Below are 15200 nucleotides of genomic sequence, written 5' to 3' on the forward strand. Positions count from 1 at the left end.
TGCCTGGGTGTCCTGGGGTATCTTCCTCTTCCTCGCAGCTGCCTTCTCCATCTGACCAAGGTCTGTGAATGGGAAATCCTGGTTTCGGGAAAAATACAATTCATGACCACATTGGATTAGGGGGTTCCTCCTCCTCAAGTCCATCTCTAGAAATCACAAGCCTTCCATAAAAACCTTCCAAACACCAAGATTCAGCCCTGAAAATGCCTCCCAGGAGTTCCCCATCTCTGGTCTCTCCCCTTTGGTGTTCAGAGGTTCCTCCCGTCCCAGCTGCTGGGGGTCACGCTTGTACTGGGGGTCCCCTGTCTGATCGGTCCCTGCCCTCCCCAGGCTGCTGGGAGTCCCAGGAATCTGAAAAGTTCCCCCTATTTCCATCTCCCCACTTAGAGATGCTGCGATCCCCCAGTGTCCTCAAAGTGGCATTTTCCGCTCAGCTTTGCAGTCCTTAAGTCACAAATATCCCCCCCCAAAAAACCCAACCCAGGGACCCCCCAGGACATCTGGGCTGAGCTCCCCCTCTCGGGGCACCTGTGGGATGGGGGGTGATGATCCCACAGGTGGGGGACTGTAAATTCAGGGAGTTCTTCACCTCTTGGTTCCTTCTCCTTTCCCTGATCCTCCTTTGTCCCTCCTCTTCCTGTTGAAGTTCATTTAAAAAACTATGGTATGTCCCAAGGGAAGAACTCACCCTTGGTTTTGTATAAGGTCAGTCCCTACCTAACCTCCCTTTTCTTTTCCCTTTCCCATTGCCTGTAACCCCCCTGTATCCCCTGGCCACCCCCTCCCCCAAGTTTAAGAGAGCACCCGAGGAATCTCAGCCTCTTTCTTGTCCCAGGCGATCCACATACAATGAACCCAGGACCACGTCTCCTAAGTCTGAGCCTTCTTTGTCTAAAATACCTTAGGTCAATGTTGGATATATTTTGAGACCCCTTCCCGCCCGTGTTCTGTGAAGGGCGGACACATCCCCATGGGGGACAAGAATGAAGGAGTTTGTGGAGTATTTACATCTTCCTCCCTCTCCTCCCCTTCCATCCCTCCTCCTTCTCCTCCCTGAGCCCACCTCCTTCTCCTATTTCCATCCCTTCTCACTCTCCTTCTTCATCCCTCCTCTTCCATCCCTCCTCCTCCTCCCCCAGGAGCAGTGACACCCTCGGTGCCCCGTTCCCGAACCCCTCACAGCCCACGGCAGGAGCGGGGATGGAGCCGGGACAGGTCGGGATGGGCAGCGCGGGGCTCTCCGCTGCTCCCACCCGCTGGGGACGGGGGGAACCCGGCCCGGGGAAAAGGAGAGGGAAACTGGGAAAATTGGGGGCTGCAGATCCAACCTGGGGCTGGCTGGGGACCCTGGCTGGGGACTGCCAGCCCTTGGGGCTGCTCTGGGGAGATGCGGGAGGGGGGAACACAGAGAGGGCTGGGGGATCCCAGGAGTGGCAGCACTGGCAGGGACAGGTTTGTACTGGGATCATCCTGGCAGTGGCTGAGATTGCACTGGCTGTGTACTGATATCATCCTGGGACCATACTGGGAGCAGCTGGGCCCATGCCAGGAAAGACTGTGATCACACTGAGGGAAACTGGGATCATACTGGGATATCATACTGGGATCAGACTGGCAGTGAGTAGGAAACTGCAGGGGACAATTGAGACCACGCTGGGGGCAAATGGGATATACTGGAAGTTACTGAGATCATGCTGAGGCTGACTGGGAGCACCTGTGAACAACTGGGGTCATGCCAGGAGCAACTGGCAGGAACTGGGAGTTCCTGGGAGCATGCTAGGGCTGATTGGAAGCAACAGGACTTATACTGGGATAAACTGGGATCATGCTGGAGATTAATAGGATCGTACTGGCAGGGAGTCCAACTACACTGAGGCTGACTGGGAGTGGTTGTGAGCAAACGGGATCATGCTGGAAGGAACTGGGAGGGACTGGGAATATGCCCTGCGCTCCCCTGAACCCCGGGATCGCCCCCCATATGTCCCATGTGTCCCCCAGACCCTCCAGGATCCCTGAGTGCCCCCTCAGCGCCCGTTTGGGACCCCCCAAAGCGTCCCTGGATCCCTGAATGCTCCCGAGCCCACAGATTCCCCTTCCAGCCACTCCTGGGAATTCATCTCCCATCATCCCACAACACAGTTCCGCGCCCAAACCTCCTGCCGTACCCGCGCCCTAAAGAGCCCGGTTAGAGCTCCCCAGGTTCCCCCCAAGTGCTCCCGAGCCGTATACATTCGCCCCCAGGACCTGCAGCCACGGCTCGGACACAAAAGTGTTCTCCAAGCGCTTCCCCGCACCGCCAAACGCGCCTTCCGAGCCACTTCCGGGACTACAGCTCCCATCATGCTCCGCGGCGCCCATAGAGCGCTATTCCAGCTGGGACTGCATCTCCCGTCATGCCCCGCGCCTCACCGGAACCCATTGGAGCTGCGTCTACAACTCCCGTGATGCTCCGCGGCCCCATTAAACCGTATTATACCGGCGCCTACAACTCCCATCATCCCCCGCGGCCCAGAGATTCCCTGTTACAGCCCCTCAAGTGCCCCTCCGGACCCCGAAGGGCCCCCAGATTCCCCTCCCTGACCTCCAAGTGCCCCCCTGGACCCCCAAGTGCTCCCCTGGACCCCGAATTGTCCCACAGAATCCCTAAGTGCCCCTCCAAGTGCCCACCCGGCTCCCCCAAGCGTTCTCCAGACCCCCAGGTTCTTTCTAAATTCCTTTCCCAGACCCAAAACTGCCCCAAATGTTCCCCAGAAAAGTCTCCATGGACCCCAAAGTGGCTCCTTTTACCCTGTCTGAGAAAACGATAAAATAGATGATCAAAGGACTAAAAATAGGACGAATTAACATAAAGAGTGAGAAATAATGGTCAATTAATTAATGAAGGGAATTGTGTTACTTTGAACCAAGGACCGATAATGTTTTTAGTTGATAAAAATGTATCAATTCTTTTATATAATAATAAAAATGGGTTATAAGGATACAGAATAATATTATTATTAAAAAATATTTTTATTAATTAGATTTTAATTATGAAGAAAAATTGATAAATGTTCTCAATGCTTTGGGATGTCAGTCCCAGGTGGGCGATGTCAGACATGCTGAGGCTCGGGGTGAGGAGCAGGTTGTCCAAACAGGGGCAGCCCACAAGGGGCTCATTCTTCTCTGTGACCAGACCTCCTAAGGAGACATTCAGCATCAGGATTGTAAAGAGTAAATCGTGACCTCCTGATCAGTACACAAAGATGTTTTACAGTTTGAACAGTAGAATGTTGTCACCGTAAGGTGCCTTCTTTGTTAATATAGCTCATGTTGTGTCATGTTTGTTAAATACCAATGTTGTTGTACCAGCCTTCTTTGTTAAAATATTGTTATAAATGAAATTAGAATTTTGACAACTAGGTCCCTTGGCTCAATGGCAGTTTAATTAAAAATGAATACAATTTACTAAACTTAATAGTAATATGTTATAAAAGAATACAGTTTAGTAAAATAATACAGTTTAATAAAAATTAAAATTTATATATATAATCTGCTAGAAATTAAGCATGATTAAAGCATAAGCAAAACCGACCAGGGTATGGAGGCTTCCCGCCCTGCTTCACGTTCAAAACAAAGCACTTCAAGCTAAACTTATATACTGTATGCTTATACATATTCATTAATGTTTCCTGAAAGTTTCCCCCTATTTCCAATTTTTCTGACTTTACGTCACTATTCTTCACAGCGCACGCCTCACTTGTTGTTATGAGGTCTTCAGTCTTCTTTTGGTGGTCTTTTGGCAAAGGCTTCTCCTCTTCCTCGTTGTCCTTTGGATAACCTTACAGGTTTGCGTGTGTGTACTAATCCTTGTGTTATGTTAGTCTACTAATTAGCCTTATGTTTACTAATCTTTAGGCCCAATGCCTAAATTTGTTCTAATTTTGGTCCATCTCAAGGCCATTTTGGTCTTGAGACACCATTTATCTTCTAAACTACATCCTGTACCTTAATTTTGAAATGTAACATCTGCAAAGGGGTACATCTGCTTTATAACACTGATTCTTGATTGTTTCTAATAATAACTTTAGTAACAGTTACAATTTAGTTATCACAAAACAATTCCATTTATTACAACTGCAAATACCCCTTATGTCCCTTTTTATTGGTTTCTATGCCAACAGCCTTGCTTTCCTCCTTGCTATGGATAAACTTGTATTTTCTCAATTTCTTCTTTTGCTAACTCAATTGTTTGGCCTGCAGCCCAGTTGCTAAACCCATCCACATTCACCTCTTAGTCTTCAGAGGGAAACTTTGAGCACAGTGAGAATCTCCCAGTGTGCAAGAGGGTCCCTGTGTGCCAGCTGCAGCTGGGGCCTCAGCCATCTCCTCTCTCAACAGGTTCCCCTCTGCAGCTTCACAAGTCCAGCCAAACACCTCCCTCAGGGACACCTGCACCACACATTTCACATCTCCATGCCCATACGTGATGTCCCTGTCACAGCTGCATTACCAGCTTGCTGCTGTGCAGATGCTGCCACCACCCAAAGCAAGGCCCTGTGTCCCTGAAGGGACCCGCCCTGCTCTGTGGCCTGGACTGAAGGTGGGTCCCTCCTGCCAGGGCAGGGCCCAGCACAGCTCTTCTGTTCCAATAAAGAGATGGAGCTCTCACCCCAGTGTCTGGCTGGTACCACCAGCAAAGCCCACACAGCACCAGCCCTGGCTGAGCTCCATGTCCAGGAGCAGGCAGAGCTGACCATGGTGTGGGCAGGCAGGAGCCAGGCAGGGGCTGCTGTGACCAGCGGCAGGGCACTGAGGGGCTGGGGGAGTCTGTGTTGAGCATCCCTGGGATGAGGGCACATTTCCTTCAGTGGCATCACCTGGGCCTGGACCTCCTCCAGTGCCATGCCCAGGAAAAGAGGCAACCATCAAGAGCATCTCCTGGGACACCGCCCGACCAGCAATGTCAGCAGGCAAAACCAAGGTTTTGTTTAGCAATGACCCTTTGATGAACTCAAAGATTTACAGTCAGGGCAGTCTACTAATACAGATGGGCGTACTTCCCTCTGGGAAGGGGCTCCTGTCACTTCACAGTCTCCATCCCCCACCAGGAACTGCAGAACTCCAGCCAGCCTCACTCTCCCTGTGGCCTTGTCTGACCTGGGGGGGAGGAGGCTGAACCGGAGCCCTGTTACCTCTTCAAAAGCCAGAAACCAAAGAAAAAGAAATTCCCAGGCTTAAGATTTAAAGGGTGGTGTTCACAGGTTGATATCACTTTTCGATGGTCAAAACTACTGTCAGTTCTCAGAAATGACCACTTATCGGCCAGGAGAAAAAACTCCCATCAGCCTCCAGCAACCATAACTTCCTTAGCTGTTTCTCATTTTTTACTTAAATGTCAATCTATCACACACCGCAGCAGTGACAGCCCCAGTGCTCCCCTCTCTGTGACACCACAGCCATGAAAGCCCCAGTGTTCCCCTATCTGTGACACCACAGCAGTGACAGCCTCAGTGTTCTCCTCTCTGTGACACCACAGCAGTGACAGCCCCAGTGTTCCACTGTCTGTGACACCACAGCAGTGAAAGCCTTGTTATTATGGGGTTAAATGTCTCTGAAAATGTTTCTTAAAACCATGAAGAAGTAGGCCGCAAGAATGTCTGGTATTGGGGATGGTCTAGCAAGCTGAAATGTTTACGGTAACAGGAACTGGTACTTGGGAATTCCAGAATACCCACCCAGAGATAAGATTCATACATGTTCGTACAAGGATGAGCTAAGTGTCATGAAGCAATATTGATAAAGCTAATCAAGCAATATTAATGAAGCACTATTGATAAGGTTGTTATAGTGATTAGTGCTACAGCTGAAATTGTAGAAATATGTGCACTTTGGACAAAGATGATGGAGCTAGATTTGGGTTGCTGATACCCCTAGTTCCCATGTGCTTCAATAAAGCGCCTGCATATAATCAATCTGTGATTATGTGTGTTCCTGAACACTGACATCAGCGTCTCCCTGCACCCAGGGCAGCTCCCACCAGAGACCCTCCCCTGATTTAATTCCCAATCCAGGAGCTACAACAAGCATGGGTGAAGTTCTGGGGGCTGGCAGGGAAATGTCACTGTAAGATCTTGCTGCACTTGGCTCTCGGCCCCTTCTCAAGAGCTTTGCCTTCAAGGGCAGGAACAGCTTTTCCTTGCTGGGAACTGGAATTCCAGACTCTTGGAGTGTGTGGCATGCAGGACCACACAGACTGGGATCCATGGGCTGGGACTGCACAGACTGGGATTGCACAGACCGGGACCATATGGATCAAGACCAGAGATTGGGATCACATGAACCGGGACCACATGGACTGGGACGGCTGCACCAGAACGATGCGAACTGAGGCAGTCCCGCCCCGCCCAGGGCTCCCTCCCAGTTCCCTCCCAGCACCCTCCCAGTCCCTCCCCAGTCTCACCTGGGGGCATGGCCAAAACTGCCCGGAGTGAACGCGGTGGTCCTGGAGCGATCCCAGAGCTGATTCCGGTCCCGGTGTCGATCTCTGTCCCGAAGCTGTGGTGGTCCCAGTGTCGGTCCCAGAGCGCTCCCAGTCCCAGTCTTTGTCTCCATCTCACTCTCAGTCCCGGTCTCGGTCTCGGTCCCGGAGCGGTGCCAGTCTCAGTGCAGGTGCCAGTGCTGGTTTCAGTCCTGGTCTCGGTCTTGGCCTCGGAGCTGTTCCTGTCCCAGTGTCAGTGCTGGTCCTGGAGTGATCCCAGTGCTGATCCCAGTGCTGGTCCTGGAGTGATCCCCGTGCTGATCCCAGTGCTGGTCCTGGAGTGATCCCAGTGCTGATCCCAGTGCTGGTCCTGGAGTGATCCTAGTGCTGATCCCAGTGCTGGTCCTGGAGTGATCCCAGTGCTGATCCCAGTGCTGCTCCAGGAGTGATCCCAGTGCTGATCCCGGTTCTGGTCTCAGTCTCGGTCTCAGAGCGCTCCTGATCCTGATCCTGAGTTGATCCCAGTCCCTGTGCTGGCCTCGGTCTCAGTCTCGGAGCAGTCCCGGGGCACTCCCGGAGCCGATTCCGGTCCCGGTGTCGATCTCAATCCCAGAGCGGTGCCGGTCCCGGTCTCAGTCCCGGTCCCGGTCTCAGTCCCGGTCTCAGTCCCGGTCCCGGAGCGGTGCCGGTCTCAGTGCCGGTGCCGGATTCAGTCCCAGTCTCAGGCCCGCTCTCGGTCTCAGTCTCGGTCTCAGTCTCGATCTCGGTCTCGCTCCCAGTCCCGGTGCCGCTCGAACCGAGCCCTTTTCGGGTGATTTCAGGTCCCTTTTGGCCGTCTCAGGCCAGGTTGGGGGATGTTGGGGCCCTTTGGGTGATTTGAGGCAAAACCAGTGACTTTCAGGGTGGATCTTGCACCATTTGGGAGATTCAAGGGTGATTTTAGGCCATTTGGAGTGGGTTTTACACCAGTTTGGGCGTTTTTATGCCCTTTTGGTTGCACTTCGGACCACTTGGGATGATTTTATCCCCATTTGGCTGATGTTAGGCCAAACCATGCGGATTTAGCGTGGAGTTTAGGTCCCTTTGGATGGTTTTGCTTTTCACCTTTGTTTACCGAAATTTCAGCAGTTTTCCCCCTTTTATTTTCCTGTTTTTTTATCAAAATCTTCATGAAAATTGCCTGAAATGTTCTCAAAATCCTACAAAATTCCAGAAAAAATACACAAAATTCGACAAAAATCCGATAAAACTCCCGAAATCATCTCAAAGCCCACCAAATTCCAGAAACATCCCACAGAATCTCCACAAATTCCAGAAACATCCCACAAAATCTTCACAAATTTCCACAAAATCTAACAAAATACCTCAAAATTCTTCACGTCTCCTCAAAATCACTCTAAATTCCACAAAACACCCACAAAATCTCCTCAATATCCTACAAAATCTAAGAAAAATCCCACAAAAATGCAGAAAAATCCCACATGATTCCCTAAATGTTCTCAAAACCCAGCCAAATTCCAGAAACATCCCACAAAATCTCCAGAAACTTCCACAAAATTTCAGGAAAATCCCACAAAATTCTTCATGTCTCCACAAAATCCCTCAAGATTCTAGAAAAAAAATTTCAAAAAAATTCCCTAAATCGTCCCCAAACCGTAGCAAACTCCAGAAACATCCCACCAAATCTCCACAAAATTCCAGAAAATTTAAGAAAATACCTCAAAATTCTTCAAGTCTTTTCAAAATCACTTAAAATTCCACAAAAATCCCACAAAATTATTTCAACTTTTGCAAAATCCCATAATACTCAAAAAAAAAAAATCACGCAAAATTGGAAAAGCGAAGAAAAAACCCCCTAAATCTTCCCAAAACCCCAACAAATTCCAGTCACATCCCACCTAATCCCCACACATTTCCACAAAATCTAAGAAAAATCCCTCAAAATTCTTCAAGTCTCCTCAAACTCACTCAAGATTCCAGAAAAATCCCACAAAATTATTGAAAGTTTTGCAAAATCCCATCAAACTCAAAAAAAATCGCACGAAATTGCAAAAACCAAAACAAAATTCCCTAAATCTTCCCAAAACCCTACCAAATTCCAGAAACATCCCACCAAATCTCCTGAATATCCCACAAAATTCAAGAAAAATCCCACAAAATTGCAGAAAAATCCCACACGATTCCCTAAATCTTCCCCAAACCCTACCAAATTCCAGAAACATCCCTCAAATTCTCCAAAAAATTCCAAAAAATCTAAGAAAAATCCCACAAAATTCTTCAAGTCTCTACAAAATTTCAGAAAAATCACAAAAATTGTAGAAATCTTCTCAAAACCCCAACAAATACCAGTCACATCGCACCAAATCCCCACACATTTCCACAAAATCTAAGAAAATACCTCAAAATTCTTCATGTCTCCTCAAAATCCCTCAAAATTCCACAAAACACTCACAAAATCTCCTCAATATCCTACAAAATTCAAGAAAAATCCCACAAAATTCCAGAAAAATCCCACACGATTCCCTAAATTTTCTGAAAACCCCACCAAATTCCAGAAACATCCCACTAAATCGCCACAAATTTCCACAAAATCTAAGAAAAATCCCTCACAATTCTTCATGTCTTTTCAAAATCCCACAACATTCCAGAAAAAGATCACACAAAATTCCCTAAATCTTCCCAAAACCCTTCCAAATTCCAGAATCATCCCACCAAATCTGCACAAAATTTCACAGAATTTAAGAAAATACCTCAAAATTCTTCAAGTCTCCTCAAAATCACTCTAAATTCTACAAAAATCCCACAAAATCATTTAAATTTGGCAAAATCCCATAAAACTCAAAAAAACCCGCACGAAATTTAAAAAACAAAACCAAAAATCCCTAAAGCTTCCCAAAACCCTAACAAATTACAGAAACATCCCATCAGATATCCACAAAATTCCACAAAATCAAGAAAAATCTCTCATAATTCTTCAAGTCTCCTCAAAATCCCACAAAATTCAAGAAAACTCCCACAAAATTGCAGAAATCTTCTCAAAACCCCACCAAATTCCAGTAACATCCCACCAAATCTCCAAAAATTTTCACAAAATCTAAGAAAAATCCCACCAAATTTTTCAAGTCTCCTCAAAATCCCACAAAATTTCAGAAAATTCCACAACATTACAAAGAAAATCCCACCAAATTCCAGAAACATCCCCCCAAATCTCCACAAATTTCCACAAAATTTCAGAAAAATCCCTCACAATTCTTCAAGTCTCTTCAAAATCCAACAAAATTCCAAAAAAAAAATGCAACAAAATTCCCTAAATGTTCTCAAAAACTCCAGCAAATTCCAGAAACATCCCACCAAATCTTCACAAAATACCACAAAATCTAAGAAAAATCCCAAGAAATTTTTCAAATCTCCAAAAATCCAACAAAATTTAAGAAAAATCCCACAAAATTCAAGAAAAATCCCACAAAATTCAAGGAAAATCCCACAAAATTCAGGGAAAATCCCACAAAATTGCAGAAATCTTCTCAAAACCCCACCAAATTCCAGTAACATCCCACCAAATCTCCACAAATTTCCACAAAATCCAAGAAAAATCCCTCAAAATTCTTCAAGTCTCCTGAAAATCCCTCAAGATTCAAGAAAAATCCCACAAAATTAACTTTTGCAAAATCCCATAAAACTCAAAAAAAATCCCACAAAATTTCAAAAAATTTTAAAAAATCCCTCAATTATCTCAAAACCCCACCAAATTCCAGAAACATCCCACAAAATCCTGGTTCTATTGGCTCCTAACAGTTGCTGTATAGTAGGTGCAAACAATGTCAATTTCCCAAAATAACAAGGCCCTCCATAAATGTTTGCTGGCAGTCCTTGCCATGCACGATCTCCACATATTAGAAAAATACCAGGTGGTAATTGTAGAGGTGTACTGCTAGAATTTACTTTGTGAGACCAATTGCCGCAGTATGCATCATTATTTTGCAAATATAGTAAATTTTGTGGAGAAACATTTGTACCATTTGGCCCATGAGACTTTTTCGCATGATCGTTCCTAGCCCGATTGACTAAAGTTAAACAGTAATTGCTAGGGGCTGAACCTAACAGTCTTAACTCTTGTGGTTCTGACCCAGTAACATTTAAACCTGTAGCAGTGTACCAATTTTGAGCACCAATGGGATTTGCTGGAATTAAACCTGTGTCACAGATATTGATCATGAATTTACCTGATGGAATTTCACATAATGTTTTGTTTGCTTCCTTGGGTGTTTTCCAATTCTTTGTCCAGTTTTTAAACATCGTGGCATTGAATGAATCATCTAAAGGTGCGCCCACTAAACAAGTTTGAAAAGGATCCGAAGGGGTAGCCATTGAAAGGCAAAAATTATCCTGTCCAGTTTGATTAGCCCACGTTACCCACATAGTTTGTCTCTCATCCATGTCAATCAAAAACCCTTCACTTCCCTTTATCATGATAAACCACAACAACTTGATCAGAGATAGTTCTTTAAGGACTTTAAAAGGATTGCGGCAGCTCAGCCAGCATCTTGGCTGGATCCCATGTGAGATCTTGCTTCCCTTTTCTTTTACCCCTCTGCCTTGCCCGTCGATTCCGTTGCTTCGAACCACGGGGTGTTCCATCTTCTCGGCAGCAGGGATAACTTTCAGGGAAAGACCCTTTTTCTTGAGACTGCTGTCTTAAGAATTGCTCCCAATTTTTATTTTTTACCCCTGGGATATCATCAATAATATGCGGTAAAGGGGTATTAGGATGATAACAATAATTTTCTGGATTTATCCCAAAAGCAAAAATCTCCCACCATCTATCAGATCCTTTTTCAAATTGTCCTGTTTGCACACCTTCCTGTAATGCAATCTCAGTCAAATTTCTTTCAAAGTTGTAACACTCTGTACAAATCCCTCTTGGGGATCGACCCCACTTAGAATGTATCCACCACTTTTCTTTACACACTTTCCAAATGTAACATACAAAAGGATAACATTCACAATTTGGTAGTGTACACAAAATTTGCATGTGAGAGTTCATCAGATCCCGTCTCTATGTTGATGGTAGAGAGCGAGAAGTATCTGCTAAATTTTCTGGATCAGCTGAAGGTAAATCACTGGGATCAGCAGGTTTAGTCCATCGGCTCGGCACCCAGACAGGCCCTGTGGGGGTAGACACACAAAGATAACCACATCCCCAATAGAGTACTTTGCTAGGACCTCCCCACAGTCCTGTTTTTGGATCCTTATAGCGAACCCATATTGGATTTTGAGTTTTCTCTGCTTCAGGTGCACTATGACGTATTGCTGCAGGCAAATCACTGTTTCCAAAAATACAGAGGAAATTTAAAACAAATAAACAACGCAATAATCGTTCTTGTGGATCTTTGATCTCCCTAAATTTATTCAGATATTGTTTTAAGGTACCATTTGCTCGTTCTACTATTGCCTGACTCGTGGGGGAATGTGGAATCCCTGTTATGTGTTTGATTCCCCATGATTGCATCACCTGCTTAATTCTACTACTACAATAAGCAGGTCCATTGTCTGTTTTAATAGAACATGGAACTCCCATGACTGCAAAACAACTTACTAAATGCTGCTCAACATTCCGTGCTTTCTCACCAGACTGAGCTGTAGCCCAGATGTAATGACTATAAGTATCGATGGTGACATGCACATATTTAACTCTCCCAAACTCTGCAAGATGAGTAACATCCATTTGCCACAATTCATTAGCCTGTAATCCTCTAGGGTTTACCCCAAGACCCAATCCACTGCCTTGATTATGAAAACTACAAATAGGACATGCTTTGACAATAGCCCGAGCCTCCTCCAAAGGTATCTGAAACTCCTGATGGAGTCCTTTTGCATTTTGGTGAAAGATGGCATGAGCTTCTCTAGCTAATGTCTGTGGTGGGACAGGGCTATTTTGTGACAATGAAACCAATCGATCTGCCCTAGCATTTCCTTCTCCTAAACTCACATCCCATTTGCCACTATGAATATGGATAATAGAAAAGGCAGCAGTCCTCAACTTTACTGCTCTTTGAAGTTGCAAAAACAGTTCATATAAACGAGGGTTTTTTACTTCCTTTATGTCTGCATTTTCAATACGTTCACTCACTCCTGCAACATATAAAGAATCAGTTACCACATTAACAGGACCCTTAAACTGCACCAAAACCCAAACAACAGCGACTAATTCCAGAGTTTGCAATGTATCCTCCTTTTGAGCTGGAATAATATGATGATTCCATTGTCCTTCTGAATTTTGCCATGTAGCAGCAGCTGTACGAGATTTCTTCCCAGCATCAGTGAACACAGTTGATGCCTCTGGTAATGGCACAAATGATCGTTTAGGCTTTTCAATCCAATTCTGCTGACCTATCCATCGTAGTGGTATTCAAGGCACTTCCTCAGTACTGACTACATTGCTGTTGTCAAGCAATGCTTCTTGCAATGTGGAGCTGTGAATTAAATACCAATCTAAAGTGTCCTTTTTTATCGGTATCTGAATTTTAGCTGGATCTGCACCCATAAGTTTCCACAATCGCTTCCGTCCTTGTTTTATCAAATTTGCTAAAATTTCAATTTTTTTGAATTAAAGTATGTCTCTGTTGTAATGTAACGCTGCCCCTGCCGCGGCCTTTCCTGCTCCGGCTGGCTCTGCCTCACTGACCGCTGGCAGCGTCAGGAGTGGGGAACGATCTGGGAGCTGTTTGTCCCAGACCGAACCTTCAGAGCTCTTAAGCCCTCAGGCTCTGCGGTCTCAGCGCGTCATGGGTGCTCGGTGGAGGAATGGAGGAGGCTCAGAGTCCAAGAATCTTCCCAGAAACCGGATTTATTGTAGGAAACAAGAACAGTGGATGGGGAAGGGACTGGAAAGGTCAAAGGTAGGACAAACTGAGCCAGGAGCACCTCTGTGCGCCACAATTTAAGGTGGGGAGGGTACAAACTCAGGAACCAATCAGGGTATTTCAGGGGAGGAGTTGGGGGGAGGGTTTACAATGTTGGGGACCACTAGGGATAACACGTGGGAGGGGCGGCAGTCATAATGCCAATGGGGCTTCGAGTAAGGGATGAAAGGCAGAGAACTTGCTGGAACAAAGGGTTGGGTTTACATAGATTGATAGGGCTCGGGGGCAGGATCAGGGTGATGTATGGGGAACAATCTGGAAAAAGGGGCTAGGGTTTACAGTAATTGACAAGTGGGTGAAACCAACACAGAACCACGGGGGGACAACAGGAACAAACCAACTAATTGGGTAAATAAAACTAATCGACTGCCTGCAACAGTAATGGTGGCAACAACCACTCTAATACCCATATCTCCCCTGCTTTCTTTTGTTGCTGCATTAAGGCACCGATGAGATGTTGAGGTCCAAACCATACAGTAAGATTAATGTCCAAGTCTGGATCTCGCCTACGAACAACACCTGTCTGGATGCAGTCCATTATTTTATTGACAGCTTCTTGTTGTTCACTGGTGACCTGTATGGGTGCTGTAGGATCAGTACCTTTTAACAAAGGTCGTAAAGATTGTAGAAGTTCATTAGGAATACCCACAACAGGTTTAAGCCATTGTAAATCTCCTAGCAATCGCTGAGCATCATGAACAGTATGAAGTGACATGTTTAATGACAGTTTCTGAGGAGCAACATACTGCTCAGTTAGAGTCCACCCGGGATATTTCCATGGGGATGACTGCTGTGTTTTCTCAGGTGCAACAACCAGTCCATTCTGAAGTAGTTGTGTTTGAATGTCTTTAACTTGTTTATCTGCAAAAGGTTGTGACTGAGCAAAAAGAATATCGTCCATATAATGATAAATAATGGTTGTAGGCCACCAAACACGTAGTGGCTGCAAAGCATTATCAACATAAAGCTGGCACAAGGTAGGAGAATTACACATACCCGGTGGCAATACTGTCCATTCAAATCTCTTGTCTGGTTCTGCTCGATTTAATGAAGGCAAAGTAAAAGCAAATCTGCAAGTATCCCGTTCATGCAGTGAGATAGTGAAAAAACAGTCCTTTAAATCAATTATTAGCAAGGGCCAATCTTTTGGTAACGTTGCAGGATTGGGCAAACCAGGTTGTAGCACCCCCATTGGCTCCATTTGTTCATTTACTGCACGTAAGTCATGCAGCAATCGATATTTCCCAGATTTCTTTTTTATAACAAAAATAGGAGTATTCCAAGGACTTGTTGACAACTTTAAATGTCCTTGTTGATACTGTTCCAGCACTAATTGATGAGCGTGTTGCAGACTTTCCCTTTTTAAAGGCCACTGTTCAACCCATACTGGTTCCTGGATTATCCATTTAAGTGGGAGTGGGAAAGTCCAAACAATGGCCTCTATTCTAAAGGGTGCTCATTGGTCAAGATGACACCAAGTTGTGACAAAATATCTCGCCCTATTAGACACTGAACCTTGTCTGGTAATGGAACAATTGACAAAACAGAACTGATGACCTTCCCATCTAATTGAATCTGAATTTGTGGAGACTTTTTTGCTAAAGTTAAACCTCCCACCCCTGTAACAGTAACCATACTAGGCAACAAAGGCCATTCCTGGGGCCAATATTGTGCAGCAACAATACTTGAGTCCGCCCCAGTATCCAATAGTCCTTCCAATTGGTGGGATTCTCTGTTATAATTAAGAACAACTGTTCGCTTGGGCCGAGTGTTTAAGTCCAGGGTAAGCAATGTAAGTCCTCCTGTAGAACCAAATCCAC

At 45.7% G+C, this 15200-nt stretch overlaps 1 pseudogene; it reads right to left on the reverse strand.

The window, feature by feature from the left end:
* LOC131586346 (zinc finger protein 850-like) overlaps positions 1 to 15200 on the reverse strand; it is a 152559-nt pseudogene that overhangs the window by 23055 nt on the left and 114304 nt on the right.

Source organism: Poecile atricapillus, chromosome 19 (genome assembly GCF_030490865.1).
Source record: "Poecile atricapillus isolate bPoeAtr1 chromosome 19, bPoeAtr1.hap1, whole genome shotgun sequence".
In the NCBI taxonomy this organism is placed as follows: Eukaryota; Metazoa; Chordata; class Aves; order Passeriformes; family Paridae; genus Poecile; species Poecile atricapillus.